The 20,365-nt window shown below is 45.2% G+C and overlaps 1 protein-coding gene and 1 pseudogene across 1 annotated transcript in view; both read right to left on the bottom strand.

The window, feature by feature from the left end:
- Window positions 1-20,365, bottom strand: part of BCL2 (BCL2 apoptosis regulator) — a 159,042-nt gene that overhangs the window by 92,427 nt on the left and 46,250 nt on the right. The window lies entirely within an intron of this gene.
- Window positions 5,553-5,671, bottom strand: LOC120589496 (uncharacterized; annotated as a pseudogene).

Raw genomic sequence — 20,365 nt, 5'->3', positions numbered from 1 at the left:
CATTCAACCTATGTGACTTGAGGAGAATTATCAGACTTTAATGTAACTCGTCCTCATTTTCAACACAGGGCTAGGACATACACATTATTGCGGAGAAAGCTGGAGAACAGGACACACTGTATATGGCCCGATTTATTTAGACAAATGTTCACAGCCTATCACGTGCCGGCATTGGAGGGCGGAAACTAAAAGATGCCACAGATTCTGAGCACGAAGAGCAGGTGATCGTCACTGACCGCCTTTTTTTTTCTTTTTTTGCCACACTCTAGCAACCAGACCTCCTCAGTTCCTCTCTTCTGTTTATCGACTCTCCTCCCCCTCTCAGCTTGTCACAATCCCTTATTATCGGTCACTCCTCACGGCAACATTCCCTCCTCCTCCATGTACAAAACACGAGGCCATTCTCCTTGCTGCTCAGAAAGGAGCTCCAGCAAACCAACGACATGCATGCGAAGTGGTATTACTGACCCGAATTTAACACATATTTGGTAAAATTTCAAACTGCTTAAAACATGTGGCCGCAGCACACGGGAAACTTTTTGTAATCTTGGTTTGGGCTAAGACGGATAAAAACAAAGACAAGTGTTAAAAAGAGGAGTCATGTGGAGCAGACAATGAGAGGCAAGTGTAAAGCTAGAGAGTGACATTTCCAAAAGGGTTCACGCTCATTTGAGACAACTTCCTCCATGTCGGTGGTGGCAGTCTTCGGGTGGCATGGGTTGGGTCGGTCATGTTCTTCAAGGGAAAGGTCACTGACCCTGAAGTGCACACACGCCGGCATCGCACTACGAAGGCCACATGCGAGGGAAGGTGGTGACCAAGAGTGAAGAACAGAACCAGAACCCTCTCCCCATAATCCTCCTTTACTTCCACTCGGAGGAACTGAGAACTAGCACACCCACGAGACCGCTGAATCTCTATTTTCTTTAAATCAGCCTCTTAGACAGCGCCCGTAAGATACAAACAACTGACCCACGCGAAAAAGAAGATGCACAAGCCAAGGGACTCATCTGACACATTTTAAGTTGACTCTCGCATCGAGAAAGATGCTCTAAATCTCTTCTGAGTCTTCATGACAACATGATCTGCTCCACCTTCCCTAATAGAGCGAAATTCTACTTAAAATGCGAAATCTCTGAAGAGTCCATCTCGAGATTTCCAGAGGTTTCATTAAGCAAAGTAAATGGGCTCATCTGAACCCGTGTGTCTGGAACGACACAGGTAAAATGTCTTCGAGATCATTCTAAAGTTAGCATCTGAGGAACGCTACTTCAGCATCAAGAAACGGGACCATGTGAATCGATTTTATCAGTCCCTGGCAGCATTCTGGGCAAAGCGAACTGAAAATCTCGAAGGAAAAAAAAAAAGAAACTTTCAGAGCCCATTTTGGGCCCCTCTGCATTCCTTTTTTAAGCATTACAAGATTGATCCTACGCCACAGATGCAGCTTTTGGATGTCAGAGGCAGCAGGCAGATGTTTTCCCTTAAATCCTCTGTCTCTCCCTCTCAATCTGTTTATAGCTGTTTCCCTCTCAGCCTGCACCTCCAGTTCTTACTGCTAACTGCACGTCCAAAGAGTTTTTCTTCCCTCTGTACACGAACGGGCATTTTTCTATAATTTGTTCTCTGTTCCATAAGGAATGTACCCACCCACTCATCAGGTAACCTGTTAACCCATCTCTGGTGTTTCCTTCCTCGGCCATCTTCATGAAATATTGTAGTAAAAGCCCCGTATAGATCAAGTCCCCAAAGGCATGTGGCAACAGAAAAGGTTTGGTTCTTTTAAGAAGTAAACAACTGAGGTCACATGACTGGTCCTAAGCTCTTAAATCAAATGGGTGTCAACTGATGGGCCCCCATGATGAGATCAAGGCTGGGCTATTTATTCACACCTGTCTTTCTTTCTTCTGGGCTGATAGTCAGACCAGGGGTCTTCACTTGGAAGTCAGTTATGCATATTCCATGGCAGTCAAACCAAGCAATAGATTTCAGAGACTCATCCACCCTCACTACGGATGCATGCAGAGTATGACCCAGATGAGAAGCAGAATGACATCTGCTGCTGCTTCTCATACACGAAAGTGCCATGGGACAGGAAGGGTATCTTGGTGATGATGGAACAGTTCTGTATCCTGATGGCAGTGGTGGTTACAGGACTCTACACATGGGGCAAAGTACACATACACACACACAAACACATACAAGTACATGTGACAACTGGAGAAATATGGGTAAGGTCTGGAGCTTATACTAACGTCAGCTTCCTGGTGTTGATGATGTATATGCTATATACATGGTACTATGGCTATAGCTTTGTAAGATGTCACCCTTGTGGGAAGCTAGATGAAGGGTACACGGCCCTCTCTGTACTATTTCTGCAACTTCCTGTGGGTCTGCATTTACTGCAAAAAAAAAAAAAAGGTTTAAAAAGCACCATGAGAAAGTTGGTGCTCGTCTGGAACTATTTTGTCCAACTTAAACCAACTGCATTTGAAGCTCTATGTTGCTTCTTTTTCTGCTCACAGTATTTTAAAGTATTTCCTACCACTTTACTCCAAGGAACAAAGTCAGCTTCTCTTCTGATCTGTGCAATGCAGCCTCTCTGGATAGGAGAGCTGTGGAGAGGGCTATGAAGAGAAAACTAGGTTTCTCAGATGTCCATACTGGACTTCCCAGTGCCCTGCCTCATTCTAAAATGACAGCATCTTTCTGCTGCTTCCTGGGTGTTCCCAAAGAGGCAGAGGTTTAGCGAGTAATCAGGTCGTAGCTCCAAGTGACAAGCACATACATGAGGTGATTAGATAAAGAACAGGGAGGAGAGAGGAGTCCAACTCATGGCAAGATGTTTCTCTTCCTTCTGTCTGTCCTCCCAGGGTTTCTAATGGCTCCTCCTCATCTTATGGGTCTAGGGCCAAGGCAACATCGCCTGTGACCCTCTGATCTAAACTCGTATGCCCCCACCCCAGTTATCCGGCGTTAGCCTTTTGTTGTCTACCACCACCTTTTCTTGGCTCACCTATTTATCATCTGTATCCTGCATTCTCATGGGAGCTCCGTGAGCAGCTTGTCCCTCTGTTCACCAGTGTGTCCCTAACACTGAGGACAGTGCGGTACGTACTTGTTGACTGAATGACTGAAGAAATGAATGAAACATCTCTAAAGCAGTGGCCTATTATTAGACTATGGCGATGCTCAAACACAATAATCATTAGGAAATGACACAGAACCTTCATTAACAGTCATGCAGGCTGGTTTATGTATGTCAAGGTCATTTTATGTTTGGCTAAAATTTGAGTGACGTCTTTAATAATGGCAGCCAAGTTCAAGAGCTATGAGGATCCCAACAAAAAGATACGATTCCTGTTGAATTTTCTGTTCGAGGTAGAAAGAGACCAGCAGGTAAATAGATGGGGAGGTAAGAATAAACATATACATCCAAATACATGCACACAGACACATCACCTCTGAAGAAGTAATAAGATCTTGGTACTTCCCCTACCCTGGCAAGCCAGCCTACAATGAGTGGGAGTCCTTCACCAGGCGCAGAGGCAGAAAAGCACCTGGGAGGCAGGTATGGTTCGCACAGGTAAGCAAAGAGAAGACAGAAAGAGCCCCTGTGTGACACTGAGAATGTCCGGGAAAATGCCATCGCCTCTACCATGTGGGCTCACAAGGGCCATGAGAGGTCAGGAAGGAGGGCTGCCCTGTCCCCGAGTCACCCATCCAGAACTTGGGTCCGTCTTGCTAAGACCTGACACTACCTTGACCTATTCCTGAATCCACTACACTTCATCATATCAGAGACTCACAGATCATTTTTGGACGTGCTCTTAGAAATCATCATAAAGTCAAGGTCAATCCTGAAATGGGGTCCATTTTCCCCCTGAAACGGGTCACATCGCTGTTCAAATCAGGAAAAGCTTTGGACAACCCGCCATGCCGAAGATGTCAGAAGGAAACTCTTAAAAGGTTGTGCTTTTAGATGTGGTGAAATGTTTTAAATAAATGGCTAATCTTCCATGTATCTGCTTTAGTGAGAAAAAAAAAAATTCCCCCAAAAGACCCCTCAAAATTGTGGAAATAAGAAACCAGCAGGCCGACGACCCCTCAACTTTAAAAGTGTGCTCGGGGCCAAGCAGCCTGAAGCTGGTCTTCTCATACCAAAGTCGCCTGTGCTCCGACTCCCCTTCATTTCACGCTTCTCTTAAAAGAAAACAGGCCGGACTGTTTCAGTAAATAACAAAAGGTCAGAGAAATGCTACTCACAACATGAGCAAAATAACGGTGCAACCTGCCAAAACGTTTCCTCAGGCCCGACGGGTGGAAAAATCCAGCGGTGATGAAACAGTCCGCAGATCTGACTGGTGAGAAGACAGTTTCCCCCCAGTCACATCTGCCATGACCGAAAGCTGCTCGTAGCTCATCGATAAGAAATACCAATACAGATGATGCCGTCAGGTTCGACCAACACGCAACGACCATGCCCCTCACAAGGAAGTCAAGTCGCCCACGTGTGTGGTTTGCTTTTTCAGGCTTCTCCCCTTAGATGACATTCTGACTCGAGCCGAGTGTCGGGGTACAGAATGACTATGTACCCCGAAACTCAGGCTCAGGGTCGACTGTGCAAAATCTCCTCCTGAATGAAACCTCCAACTGGTTGAACTGCAACCACCTGAGGCTGGGAGCCGCGCATTCGATTCATCTGCAGAATGTCTCTGAGGCGAACAGGGTACCAATGCCATCATCAGAGCTTTAGCGAGCGACAGAGAATGACATATCCAAGGCAGGAACCGGTCTCCTCACCCTCAGGACCTGCCTCGGCCGATTCAGCTGGGACACCGTCTCCCAGGGCGTCCCTGGCTCTGACGTCTCACAGACGAGGCCACACTCGAAGCCTGGTGGCCAGATCTCTTGCGATGACTGGCTCCTACTCATCTTTGGCTGGACAGGGCCTTGCAAGTGGTCAACACTCAACACGTTCCGGGGGCTGAGTCAACGGTATCCGCATTCTACTACATTCCCAGTTTAAGACCACAGAGCAGTGTTGGGCGAAACACCTCCCATGAAATACCAATCTGGCAAGGTGTTACTTGGGTGCGATGTAACTCTGCCCCCACGGTGAAGCACATTTTGGAAGTGCATCATACAATTACTCGATCCCCCTTTGTGGGATCATAATGCTTAGGAGCACGTGGAAGATGCTGAGAAGGCCTGCAGGAAAGAAACCTGTGTCTCCCAAGTGATTTTCAGAAAGCTTTTCTCAATAAATATCTATTACCATCCTGAAGAACTAGTGTTCTGTAGAGGACATATTCAGGAATGCTACCTGAGAGTAATTTCTGAGTCATATCTAATCAATCACAGCTACTCTGTCAAGTCCAACCAATTCTCCCTTCGTGCTATATTACTGTGGGGGACGCCGCCCGTTTATTTTTTTACTTATTTTTTTTTATTTTATTATTTTTTTAGGTAAGGCAAGCCTTGGTTGACCTCACAGATTGCAAGGACCTTGTCAGGTTACAATCTTTTATTTTATTTTTTTTAATTTTTTACACCCACTGCACCTGGTCTTCCTAGGTGGTCTCCCATCCAAGTACTAACCAGGCCCGACCCTGCTTAGCTTCCGAGATCAGACGGGATCGGACTTGTTCAAGGTGGCATGGCCGTAGACAGATGCTGCCCGTTTAACACACTAGTGTTAGTTTCTTATTCTTTAACCTACTGCTTTTAATATAGACTTGCAGAAGGTCAAATCTGGACACGCTCTTAGAAATATTCATAAAGTAAAGGTAGACCCTGAATTTAACAGAGATGTTGGCCAAAGCTCTGGCAGTGGAGGGACAGGCCGAGGATGTCACGATACGACGCGTCTGGCTCCCTGCCGGCAAGGGTGGTTTCAAGCACCGATGCTCTGCCTGGAAATACAACAGTGGACCCTCCCCCCTCCCTCGTGGGGAAGGGAAGGGACAGGACAGGAAGACAAGGGACGGGAATAGAGGCCACTGTAACACTCACTGAAGGCCACACGCTCGCACCTCCACCCTCTCACTTAACTCTTAAACAACTCTGTGGGTTGATATTTGAAAGACAAGAAACCTCAAGGCCACACAGTAAGCAAGTAGCTGTGCCAGGATCTGAGCCAAGAACAGTCTGACTCCAAAACACATACGCCTGCTAGTGTATTATACTCCCCTCCACAAACAGGCCCTCGATAAAAGCCTGTGGAATTACATATTAAACCAGGAATTTGCATATCTGACATTAGAGGCGGACTGCAGCCACTGCTGAGAGGCGGGACACAAAGTGAGCCTTTGTTTTCCATCGAAATGCTCCCTCGTTCGTAACCGTGAAGATAGCGAGTGTGTGAATTCGCTATTAATGAAATGAAAATTTTTAATTAATGAAAACTGGATTGAGTTCATCGAGTCAGGAGAACAGGATTCTGGTATGACTGAACATCACAAACAATGTATTTGCCAAGTTTTGCATGACCAGTTAACGTTAGAATTTATTGGCTTCTCCCTCCGTGTGTTGATTCACTTTGATGATATCTCATGAAATCTATGATGGGCACAAGTCCAGTTAATAAGACGATGACGATGGTGAGCAGTACATTTTCATTTTATACACGAAAATACATACTATTCAAAACTGCTGTAGTCCTAAGAAGGAAAAGAAACTTTCTTCAGATACCATCAACTGAGGAACTCGGAGTGTACTTTTTCATATTCATCTCTCAGAAATCCAAATTTAAAAACTCGTGAACTTTTATTTTCATTTTTGAGGTATTTTAAACACTAGTTAAATGATTTATTACACTTACTAGTGGAATTACTATCTTTTGAATAATCTCAGAAGCAACATGTAGTCCATTAAGTCCAAGTAAAACATTTAAAATGACAACAATAAACCAACGACAAATAATGATAGTCACAAATCCACGAGTAATCAAATTAAAAAAAAAATACCAGCCCAGCAGGATTTACAGTGTTCTTTATAATAATCAATATGCAACTAAGCTAACAGACACCATGATAAATGGAATTGGTAAAGAGGAACATTTTAATTTTAAATTTGTATTTAAAAACTTAAAACATTTTAAATTTGTATTTAAAAGTCAATTATGACTGTGTAACCTTAAGAAAAAAAATGACTGAGAAGCATTTTTGAATGGCATGCTTCAGTCAGCATTAGGTAGTGAACATTAGTGTCAGGTTTACCATCTGGAAATTAAACACAAAAACAAGTTACAGGGGTGACTTTACGTCTCTTGTAATCTTTTATTTCTCAAATCCGAGTCATGCTAACTTTCCCAATACCTCAAAAAGACATGGATGAGATCTTTGCTCACTGAGATTATTAGATATAATGAAGAAGTGAAACTTTACAAGGAAACAAATGGTTAAATCTGGATCCTTTGTGTCGCGGTTTATGGAGAGAAAATTTCCTTTCGAATGACAACATCTACTTGCCTGGATCACTTGCTTCACTGACACATTTCAAACACCCCTTATTTACTCACTTTCTGCAAGTCTTAGTGGGAGAGCTCCTATACAAAGTAGTATTTTACTTCCTCCCACATCCAAGGTAAATTGATAGCGTCTAGCGTCAGTTCTGCACAGGTCCTGCACAGAAAAATCTATCAGATCTAGGTCTGGAATAGGACAGGTCGCAGCAGAAATTAAGAAGGAAGCAGAAGAGGCAAATAATTAGCTTCCTAGCATTTGCTCTTTCGGATCTGATTTTTAAGTGAATGCACAGACGACAGATACCAATCCTAGAAACCAAAACCTATTTTAATGGTAAATGGAATGATTCCTGTGATGAACAAACACCGTTTGAATTTCTCCCTGTTTCTCCTCATTGTAAAAAATAATAAGAGCTGCCACTTCCACAGTGTTTCGTGCACGCCAAGCACTGTTCGAAGCACTTGACCCATATTAACTCACCATAACACTTATGAGGAATTGCTCCTGCAAACGGCACTTTGCAGATGAGCAAATGGAATCATCAAGAACCAGGTAGAAAAGGGCAGAGCTGGAACTTGAATCCAGGGGGGCTGGCTCGGGTCCGTGCCGCTGAGACCTGACACTGTACTGACCAATTAGGAAGTACGCTATGCTAATGTGCTTGGATAAGAAGCATATTCAAATAATTACTTTGCATACAAAATATATATTTCGATACTCAGAAAAGGGTTAAACTATGCCGTGATCCCACCACTATATTGCAGGCGTGAAGCAGCCTCGTCACTGGAGACAGTTCACGAGGGGGTTTCTTACTGCTATTTCAAAATGTCAGTGACCAGTGCAAACCTCTCCCTCAAAACATAAGCCATTTACAGTAAAAATTTGAGGAGAAAGTATCTGAGGTAGACATTACAACAACAATTTGTTTCTTTAACAATCTAGAATAATTGAATTGTTTAATTGCCAGAGTTAAAGACTTGTCTGTTTTTTAGGAAAATGAGATTTTTATCTGGGATTCCCCAGTATATTAGAAAGATGACTCTTAGTATAATTGTGGGCAAGAAGGAAATAATATACATATTTGTGGCTATGAGCAGCTAACCAGAAAAAAAAAAAAAAAAAAGAAAGAAACTGTCTGGACTTGCACAGTTCCAAAAACTGCTGAATGTTTTCTTTTTTTTTCCACTCTACTAAGCATTTCTTTCTTATCGAGGAGGATTCATTTCCCACCTGTGACTTTTACGTTCTTGAAACACATATAAAGTTAGTGTTTATTTTCCACCCACGGAAAGCTTAAGTTATGCTTTCCTTGGGCTTTAGTTTTAGGAGTCACAATTTGTTTGGCAAGCTTCGGCGTGAGAGAAAGCTTCCTTTTATGTACAGCAAACTCCCGACTATTTAGAATGTTTGCTTGGGAGATAAAGGGGTGCCTGGTGCTTTTCTGTTTTATAACAATTACCATGTATGACATGACTGAACAGAAACCAAACTATGCTGAAGCCGATGAGTCCTCCTCATCACGGGATCACGATTATCAACGCCAGTTTTTTTTTTTCATAGTCCAGTGTTATTTAAAACTTCCCAATGTTTGTGTTATATGATGAATCTATCTATCTATCTCAAATATGGGTTATGAAAAAGATGCAGTGTATAGGGCCTAAATCTTTGAGTGGCACCGTCCCATTCTTCACACTAGGTGTTATATTTCGACTCGGATGAAATCAATGATTATCTCCAAGTGGATTGCCACGAGGCCCCGTCTTGACAGCACACATGTGGGACATGCCCCGAAGAGCAGCGAAAACCACTGGACAGGGACAAAAAGAGAGCAAGGCGCGAGGTCCCCCAAAGGTCAGGCGGAACGTGGGCAGACGCGCCTGCAGAGGGCGGAACGCAAGGCCCTGGTCCTCGGGCTAGGGACCCAGCTGCGGGGCACACATACCTCAGGGCACGTCAGGCTGCAAGTCTGACCCCTCTTAAGAGTGTTCGGAAGAATCAGAGTCCATAAAAGGGGAGGGTCTGGTCCGATCCCCTGGATTCAAGCAGTTGACATCACTGTCTCCATTTTCCTGATAGATAGCACAGCTGAGGTCCAAAAGAGCTAAGTGACACAGAGCTGGAGCCATATAGGGCCAGCACTCGTCACCTTTTCCAGCTTCATAAATAATAGCTAGATCCTCCCTGTAGTATGTGTTCCTGGTCACCATGAATCAGGATGGCACGATGGACAGCTCAACCTGGGTCGTTATTTTAACAAACAGCAAACTTGGATACCGCAGGTTCAGAGGCCCGATCTCCTTGACGGTGCTACTGGCTGAGCCCCAGGAGCAGCTCTACCGCCATTTCCCGGAGCCCTGAAACCTCGAGGCACACAACCCTCCGTGCTTCTCATTGGAAAGTCACGTTTTGATTCACTGGACCATTCACGTCTTCAAAAACCGACAGCGCCTAGCATGAATCCTGCAGGTTGAGAATATGAACCCCGAGAGACGCCATTTATCAGCTGGGATCGGCGATGCGGTTTGAAGGGAATGAATGTCCTTTTCTCACTGTGCAACTCACTTGCTGAGGACACTTGGGCTACTGGCTTCTTAGCTCTGGATTTCCCCTGCGTAAAAAACGCAGGAAGACGAAGTCCAACTACCTCTCAGGGATGGGATGAAAGTTACCCAGTTAATGTTTTAAACCTCACTGTCTGTCCTAGGACCATGCCATGTACTATATATGGCCACCCATTAAAACCGCCTGTGATTGGCTACGGGCACACACACCATTTCTTACAAAAAAAGCAAGGAATTAATTCTGTTCTTATTTGAGGAGATTTCACAAAATGTCATATTAAAACATTGACATTCTGAAAACTAAATTCCACCGAATGTGGCAAGGGAACATACTCAACGTAGTAACAGTGATACTCCAATCCAAAGTCCTTCAAGGAGAAAGAACTTAACCAGATGGTTAACTAATTAAATATATTTGATGGAGAAAATCTAATCAGTAATCTCATCGTTTTTGAGAAGACTATAAAAATTCTGTCATTGTGCATCTGCTGAATGCTTATTAAGTGTGCCAGTTATAGTGCCTCAGTTATAAAATGATCCTGGTAGAATATATGTGGGCAGACACTGCTTGGGACCACATTATGAAACTTTAAGAAGTTAAGACAGAGTTGTGGGGTGACTTGATCAAGAGTTGTACAGAGGTTATAAATGTGAAATTCCTCTCACCAGTTTCCTCTCCTGTCCAACACCCCAAAATCGTGAGCTGGCTCAGCTGGCCTGGACTAAGGGTATATATTTGGAAGATGGGGTCTATTACAGCTAGGGATCACGAAACAAGATGACCAAACTTCCCCTCCCACACGGAGCCTGCCCCCTGGTCTTCAGTGTCCTCCATCCAGCCTCTAATGAATCAACCAGCCACGAAAGAGGTAGAGTAATTAACAATTATGCTCGACGTCCATTAAAACCAAACGCGTGTCCACTAAACAAGGTTGACCCAGGCTATCCTTCTCCAGACTGTTTTCACAAGGCCACACAAAGTGGGAAAAACTAGGGAAGGTAGCGAGGTTCTTTTTTTAAAAGTTAAATTCACTCTATTTTAAAATCCGTAGCATAACTTATTCCAATATTATGTCCTTCCTACATTTTTTTGGTGTTAATTGTTATTTATTTTAAGTGAGAATAAACAGTAGCTGATTTATTAAGATCCCAACTTGGCAAAGTAAGAAGTTAACATCTCTACGTTGGTCCTCAAATTAAAAAAAAAAAAAAAAAAGGAAACAAACAGGAAAAAAGCTTCAAAACCCAAAAGTTTGGCTAGCACTGCTTTAGAATGAGTTACCTGCTGTTAAAAACTCATAAAGAGTAGAGACCTACATGGGTATTATTTTCATGTGATCAAACATTTCCTAATAAAGCACAAAGCTTCATTTCAATATGTACCACAAAAAGATTTCAAAAGCTGTACTAACAATTAGAGTTTCTAAACTAAGCTAGACAAGTATGCTGCCATCTAAAATCAAATGCAATGTAAATACTAAATTACTATACAAACATACATTATATTGCCATTCTTCAAATGGTAGAAAGCATTTTAATTAAAACCCACAGGGCATACAAAGGCAATATAATCCAGCAGACATCGTCATAATAATAAAGAATGAAAAAACACTGTTGACTGCTTTGCCACTTGTAGATCCTTTCTATGGAAGTTATAGAAAAACAGCTATTCGGCATCTAAGGACAGATGGCAGAGGATTTAACTATTTAGTTAACCAAAAGGAAGCCAGGACTTCCGGGGTCCCGGCACTAGTTGGCAGAGGCTGGAAGGTGGGGAGGGAGGGAAGTCAGGAGAGCTAGCGTTCTCATTTGATGGGTTACGAAGTGACTTTCTATGGCTAATAGAAAAGAAAGTGAAGATTCAAGAATCTGCTTGACATTTAAGCCAATGTCCTTTAAGGGGACGGACTGAGAAGAACACAACGCCATGGAGGGAAGATGCTCAGGAGGGAGACGGGGCTGAGTAAGCGAGAGAAGCCTCACTTACCCTAGAACCAAGTCAACGAAGCCAAACGCTTAAAAACTGACAGAGAGTGGCATGATGAGCTGAATTGTGTCCCCCCACAAGATACACCGACTTCCAGCTCTGATTCCTGTGAATGTGACCTTTATGGAAACGGGGTCTCTGCAGATGTTGTTAAGATGAGGTCACTGGGGTGGGCTCTTATCCAAGGAATGGCGTCTTCCTAAGAAGTGGGAAACGTCATGTGACAACAGCAACGCACGAGGAGAACGGCACGTGACAACATCGGCAGAGACGGCAGTGATGCGGCGGCAAGCCAAGGAGTGCCGGGGACAGACGGCCACCACCAGGGGCTGGAAGGGGCACGGAAGGAGTCTCTCCTGGAGACTTCAGAGGCAGGATGGCCCTGCTGACACTTTGAGTTGGGATTTCCAGGATCCAGAACTGTGGGAGAATATATTTGTATCCCTTTAAGTCACACAACTTGTGGTGCTTAGTTACAGCAGCCTAGGATACCGCCACAGCTGGTCTATCTATATTATTTAAAGACACGAAGGTCACCGCCAAAAGAATTTTTAAAAAGGGTGCGAAGGTAAAAGCTGTTGCCTCTGGGGAGTGGGCCTGCGGGAGGAGAGGAAAACGCAGCGGCCATTATTTTTTATTAAACGTCTTCCGGACTAGCTGGTTGTTTAACCACACACATGTTACTTTGATCTTTACAAAGTATAAATAAAAATATCCACTTAACGTCACGGCCAGCTTTCTCCGTGGCCGATGCTAGGACTGATGACCACCTCCTCCGGTTGTGCCCCTGGCCTCGCCCCCACCCTACTGGACACTCCCTGGACACTGTCCCCATCTGTCCTCAGGGAGCCCTGGAGCTGACTGAGCAGGGAGTAAGCCGGGAAACACAGTGGCTGAATGTCTGGGTTCTGTGTGCACACAGGTCTGATGTCCACATCTCGAAATCAAACCCGAAGCATTTGGGGACTTTCTGTGGGTTTGTGTCATTGATGATGGTAATTTTCCCTATTGACTTGGGTGATTGAGAATCAACTATAATGAAAACAGAGAACATGAGAGAGCTTGTCTCTGGCTTCCTTTGCAGATTAACATGCAAAACAACGCCGGACAAAGATTTCAGTGATTAGGTTACGCATTATCAGAAAACCTCATAACAGAGCTTAATCACAAACGTTTGCTCATCGAATTTTATTTAACCCACAAAAAGAAATGCTCAGTGCTCCCTGTGGCCTGAATCAAGCATCTCCCGTCTGTGGTGTGGGCTGTGACTTGCCCAGCCATACAAAGCCCCACGCCCTTTGCTCACTCTAAGAAGAAAGCTCACATTGAACCAGCTGGGACAAACTATGTTGTCACCTCTCACATGAACCAGCCTATTGAGGACTGTGGAACCCTGTGCAAGGGCACAGGGCAGCTGGGGAGCACCTTGCCACTGAAGCTGTGCCAGGTGGATGAAAACTGAATGAAATGTCTAACAGCTACCGCACGGACGCACACGCAGGAGGCTGAACAAAGGCGCGATGACATCTTATCAGGAGCAGAATCCTGCTCGCAGTCGATGCGCTGCCCGAGAGGGAACAGCTCGCTTTCATTTTCAACCCGGCCTTCGGGTTCCGTGGGTAACACCTCACAGCCACCCAAGGGGTCACCTTCTCTACCCACGTGGCTATGAGATGTCCAGACCTCCGCAAGGGTCTTCCCTTCCGTGCTGCAGGTGGCAAGGCCGCCCAGAATGGACTTCTAAAGACAGGCGTGAACTGTGCCCACCAGAAAGCAAGCTGCTATCTGCAAAGCCACAGCATGTGTGAATCTAGACCGAGCGCACGGAAGAGAATGACCCGATTTCTATTACGTGACCCTTCGCGGAATCTCCTTCCGGCCTCGACAGAAGAGACTGTGCGTCCACGCGGAGCCGACGCCGTGCAAGTTCACACGCTCGCTTCCCGATCGTCTCAGTGACCGTTCTCCACAGCTGGCCTTTTCTCCGTCCCTGCCCTAAAACATCACGTCTCAACACGTCGTGATGAAGACCAAACCCTTAGGCTCAGATGTTCCAGAAACCTGGCATATTAGACGTGCTCGGATCACGCCTGGCTACTTCTCACTTGCTTTGGTCCTGGTCACCAAAATACTGCTGTGAACACATTCTGTCCTTGGGGTTATGGCACAAGTCTAACCAGTTTTCCCTGGAACATGACAATGGAGTATCTCATTTTTCTCATTCCGTACATGCACACGCACACGCGTACACGCACACACGTACATGCACACGCATCATCGCACGCACACGCGACACAATATACACGCACATCAGCACACACAGAGCGATGCATCATGTGAGGACACAGGCGGAGTTCTCTAAGCGATGTCACTGAAAACCTGCCAATACCTTTTAGACCGTCAAGTTCTGGATTTCTTATGTAAATTGAGGGCTTCCCAAGGTAATTGAGGGCTTCCCAACTCCATTTTACCAAAAGAGATTTTAGTAGCTACTATTCTCTAGAACTTTCTTATAGGACAGGGTGCCCTTGACCTCTGTAAGGAGTTGCCCTGGTCGACAGGGTGGATGATGGCACAGACCCCAAAAGACACCTGGGCTAGGAAGGCTCCTCAGCCCCCAGGAACAAACATGAGCCAGCTTCTTACAGGTCAGATTCATAAGAAGTGAGGCTCCGTATTATGTAACAAACTCACTAGGGAAAAAGTGACTATTTTCGAAGATGTCTAGTCAATTGGTTTTAAAAAGGGGGTGAAAAAAAAAGAAAGAAAGAAGAGATCAAGTGCTCCATCTCCTCCCCGTGCCCTGGCAAACAACGATGGGGGCCGATGAAGCAGGAGGAATAAGAGGAACAATCACTATACACAAGAAATAAAATGAAGAAGAAAAATAAACAATAGCTGGATCGAGGGGAAAAAAGGCAAAACAAGCAGAAATGATCTTTTGATGAGGCCGATATTACATAATACAGCGCCTATAACATGTAAAGCCACTTTGTACTACAAATCGCTTTCCCGCAAAGAATTAAAAGAAGCAGAACGAACACAAAAATCAATTAAGGGCTGGAGAAGGGCTGCATGCCCCTCAAGGGGCTTGTTCTTATCTAAACACTGACTGACTAATGCAGGTACTGTCAGGCTGCCTGGTAGAGGGCATTTTTTATCATCACTTGAGCTTGTCTGTCCTGAGAACTCTGCCATTTTAGTCCGCAATGAAAGATTAAATAGGAAAAGTAGAATGTTCTTCCAGTTAGGAAACAACTCAATCCATCCCAGGACCTGTTAGTGCATCAGCTTCTAAGGAGCTAATAAGCTCTGCTGGCTGGACCCACACTCAAACATGGTCCCTTCCTCCAAGGGCATCCCCAACTGAAGAACAAGGCAGACCGGGAGAAAATGAGCACACTGTTTGGCCCACAGGAAGGGCAAAGTAAATATTCACTGAAGAAATGAGGAGCAAGAAACAATTTTTCTGGCCCAAAGCGAGTCAACATCAGAGGCAACATGCTCCTTGAGTGACACGTGGGACAACTCGACAGGTATCTGTTGAATGAATAAGAAGGACAGTTTTGAAACTTACACAGAAATATAACCATTCTTGGGGGAGCAGATCATAGTTTCATTATACTATCTATGCCGCTTAAGAAATGTGATAGATAATAAATAGGAGATGATACATTTTCTAAACAAAAATTTAAAATGTTCTACTTACAACACTGAATTTTATAATAGTGGGTTTACTTAAAAATGAGAGAGCATGGGCTTATTTCCTTTGGAGTAATGTCCGAGTCTGCTGTACAAGCACAAAACGAAGAAAAAGATCAGAAGGGCTTTAACATCAGGGCCAAATGTGACCAATTAGTTGTGGCCTATCTGGCTGACCAACCTGAGGATGTGCAAATGGGGTTGGTGAAAAGAAAAAACTGGACGTAGGAAACTCCCATCGAGGTCACAGCTCAGTCTCTCCTGTTCAGAGTATGTGCCGGGTGTTTTGACCAAATTAGGTCTTGGACCTCCAAGACAGCCCTTCTGTATTTCCAGGAAGGAGGTGGATAAGTGGTTATTTTGGTCTGTCTACCCATCTGGTTTCTCTGTGGCTGGCTAGCTCAGCCTCTCGGCTCACGGTCAGGCCAGAGGACTAGGTGCCTTTGCTCTGACCACCTGGCAATCCCACTGTGACGCAGGCCAGGCCACTCACCAGGGACAGGACAGCCCCAACAGGAAAGGCCCAGGGGCAGGCCCTCGCTCTCCTCACCACTCCCAGTGGCATCCTTGTCATTTACGAAGGGAAAAGTACAATCAGAACTTGACAGAAGAACAAGCACCAAACTGTTATCCCAAAATAAAGAACTCACATCAACAGGGAATATAAAAATGTTATTTAGAACTTCTGTTCTCAGATGTTTAATACAAAGGAGAGACTGTTGTGCCAGGGAACAAAGTGATCCAATATTCACAAAGCAAGAATTCTCCCAGCGCACATTTTGTTTCCAAAACACTCAGGAAGACAGCAAGATTTCAAGTCGGGGTAAAGACGCTCCTTCTGGAAGCGAGAGAGGAGATAACTGAAATCTTTCACAGAGGGGCAGAAATCCTGCCAGGAAAACTGTATGCTCGCCATGAATGTCAGCATTTAGGGACATCCAGCATGGGATGAGGGACAGCTGGGGGAGCAGGACTGCCCACGAGTGACCTTTCTCTCTTGAATGTTCACTGCAGGACAGAACTCTAGTGAGATGACCTATCCCCAAATATGCGGAACGGGTCTGGGTGCGGGGAAGTGACGGGTGAGAGCTTTTAAAGCTACAGAACGTTCTAGTAACATACCATGGGAACTCAGAAACTTCAAGCATTTTTTTTTTTTAATTAACCCCTTGGGGCCGGGGGTCCAGGCAATGCCAGCGTAGTTTAGCTTCCACTGGATCGCTGCCAGGAAGGAACAGGCAGCGCTTCTTTATTACATATTTTAAGAACCTGTTTTGTTACCTGCAGGCGAGTCACATGGTAAGGAGACTTCTTTTATCAAGGTGGGGGCTGGGGGAGCGGGATGGCTGCTGCGTGACCTTTCTCGAATGTTCACCACACGATAGAACGTAGAGCCAAAACCCCAACCAGAAAGAAAACTCAAGGGCGCCCATACGTTCCCCTTAGTTTGATGTCATTATTTTTACTTTTCCACTGAAAACAGTCCCGTCACCGTTCATCACCCTCTACCGCCTTCCGGCCTCAGTTCCGGAAGCCGAAGAGCCCAGGCTCTGAAATCACGTTCACCATCTCACTCTCAGCTCTAGGATCACTAGGGGACCCACGACAAGTCACTCACCTGACCTTCAGCCCAACTCCCTTACCCATAAAACTGGAATACGGACGCCCGTCTCTCAGGGTTGTTGCAAATTTCAAACGTAAAATCATAAGTCAAGTGCTCAGCATGCAGAGTACGTCTGCCTCTGAGTTCGAGGGCTGTGGCTTCCTCATTTTCTATCCCCCATACCAGTTTATCCTCAGTAGGGCTCCCATCAAATTGAACAAAATAGTAAGATATCTTATTTCCTCTGTTGTTTTTACCCTCATCATCTGTCCTTTGCCCTGGTCCTCAAACTCCCTCCCTAGCACGGTACTAGCACGCTTCAGATCAGCCACGATCGACAGCTGACCCAGCCCGTGGCAGAGCTCAACACTTGTGCTCCCAGTATTATTTTATTGGTGGTGAGGACGGTGGCAAGATTAAATGGGAGGTGATCTTACTGCTTCGCTGCATCTCCTACTGCCGGAATGTCAAGTGGCCACGGCCAAAATTAAGTGTACAGAAGAAACACTTACAGAGACAAAGGAGGATCGGAGCCAGAGACGGAGATGAGAGTCAGAAAACTCAGGCCCAATTCTCGGCTCTGCCGCCCAAGGGCTGGTGTGTTTGAACAGCCTGCATGATAATAAACATTTCTAAGGCGTTAACATCTATGACAACTAACTAAAATTTTAGTAAATGTTAACAGAAGCTGACATAATGGAAATTTTTAGGGTGAGCATCCACTAAAGAACTTAACTGCTTTGGATGACCCCTTCGTCTCTGGTCGATGGGAACGGAGACCGAGGGCCCAGTCCTGGCTCTCACAATCAGTTCCTACGCCACACACCTCTGACTCCTCCCACTCATTTGGTCACCGTATTTGCTGGGCACCTGCTGTGTGGACTATGCTACACCGTTTCAAGTCCCTTCGGAATATGAACGAGAACAAGGAAAGGCGCCAGCCCACAGAATACAGAGAGGAGGCAACTGTTGACAGACGGAGAATGTCCACAGGGTGGAAGGCACAGATGCAAGGGGACCCTACAGGGCAGGGGGCTGCAAGGTGGCCAAAGGGAAGAACGTGGACTCTCACTGATGACCCATGCAAAGAAACAAAGCTTCAAGGTCCGGCTGGGCGCCAGGGTCCTCCAGAGGCTGGGAGAACAGATGCGTGGCAAGTGAGGACGCCAGAGAAGCACCTGTGGCACTCCAGGTGGCTCCAGCCAGACTCCGGGCCTTTCCCTCTCAAATCAAAACAAACAGTGAAGCCCTCGAAATGACCACTCATGCACTTCCCGCGGAGGCCCGCACTAAGGCTGGGGGCGGGGGTGCGCCTGGGAGGGGTCGGGCACGATGCAGGAAGACTGTGAAAGGAAGAGAAGGCTGGGCTGTGTCCTCCTTCCTATGGCATCTGGAGACGAATAACACAACAGAGGGAGCTCTCAGTGAGCAAACAAGGCACTTCCCTATGCTGTCGCCTTTGACCTTCGCAGTGACCCTGGGATGCAGACTCTAATAACCCATTGAAACATTTCGTCCGAGATGATAGAGCTAGTCAAAGATGAAGCCTGGGCTGAAACCCAGGTCAGTCTGACTCCAGAATCTGTTTTCCAAGCTGTTATACTCTACTGATTCTCTCTCTGAAACAACTTCACACATCCACACGTGCGCATGGAAGAGGATTTAATAATCTAGGCGTGAGGCAGGCCAGTCACACTATGACTCAAACCCCACAGGCTGTAAACAACAACAAAAAAAAACTGATAAATTTGATTACATGAAAATAAAAATTTTCTGCCTGGGGGGAAAAAAAACCATAAACAAAGACAAATGATAAAGCAGAGAACTATTTCCAACATAAATCATAGACAACGGGCTGATTTTTTCATTCACATATAAGGAATGCCTATAAATCAATAAGATCCAACAAAGCCAAACGGACCGTCAGCTAATATAAAAGAAAATCCAAACAGTGCACAAACCCATTAAGTGATAATAAACTTTACTCATATAAGAGAAATGCAGACTAGATGTATTTGGTTTGGTGAACATCAAAACATTTTATTATAGCGCACTGGAGAGGGTATGAGGAAAAAGGCACTCTCATAAATTACTCATGAGAGAACAAATGGACACATCCTCTCCAAAGACGATCTGGCACTATCTATCAAATTTTTTAAATGTACTTACCCCTCTGACCCTAAATTGCAATTCCAGGATTTTATCCTGCAGATGAGACTCCTACGTGTGAAAATCATGCGCGGAGGAAGCCAATCTTCGCAGCCACATTGGTACTAGCAAAAGTTTGAGAACGATCAAAGTATCCAACAAAAGAAGACCGATTCGATAAATTATGGCATCTCCCTCAAATGGCCTATTATTTAGTCACGAAGGAGAAGAGGAAGCTCTTCATGTGTTGATATGGAACAAGCCCCAAGGAATACCGCTAAGCAAACGAAGCGAATTAAAAACGGCGAGCAGACTGGGCTAGCACACGTGTAAAAACAAAATGGCAGTGTGTGCATGCACGCTCACGCGTCCCCGGGGGAAAGACGCAGAGACCGGCCGCCGTAGCTGCCTCCAGGGAGGAGCGGTGGGGTGCAAAGGCTGGGAGAGACACTTCCTGTCACTGTACACTTTGCGTCTTTCGCATTTAATAACATGTACTTATGTTACCTATTCAAAAAGTAAGTTATATATGTGTGTATTTATAAATAGGTATTTATATTTATGAATAGGTTATACACACACACACACACACACGTACATATCAATGTATACACCACATACAAATCTGAATCAAGTGCCAAACAGTGGCCAGAGCTGGCTCTGGCCCAGCCTTGCAGCCAGCAGGCCAGCGAGAGAAGCTAAGGAGAGCATCGTGGGGTACCCATGAAACCAGCCCAGGCGAGGGGTCTCATGAGTGGGCTCTGTGACCTTGGCCAAGTTACTTCAGCTCTCAAACAAGGTCTGTTTCTTCATCCATAAAGTGGGGATAGTAACCCTCCCCTCCTGCTGGGGTTTTAGGGAGTAGATGAATGAATGAATGAATGAATGAATGAAT

The sequence above is a fragment of the Pteropus medius genome, unplaced genomic scaffold (genome assembly GCF_902729225.1).
Source record: "Pteropus medius unplaced genomic scaffold, Ma_sr-lr_union100, whole genome shotgun sequence".
NCBI classification, from domain to species: Eukaryota; Metazoa; Chordata; class Mammalia; order Chiroptera; family Pteropodidae; genus Pteropus; species Pteropus medius.
The sequence above is the reverse complement of the archived record's forward strand: the minus strand, read 5'-3'. Positions and strand labels throughout refer to the sequence as shown.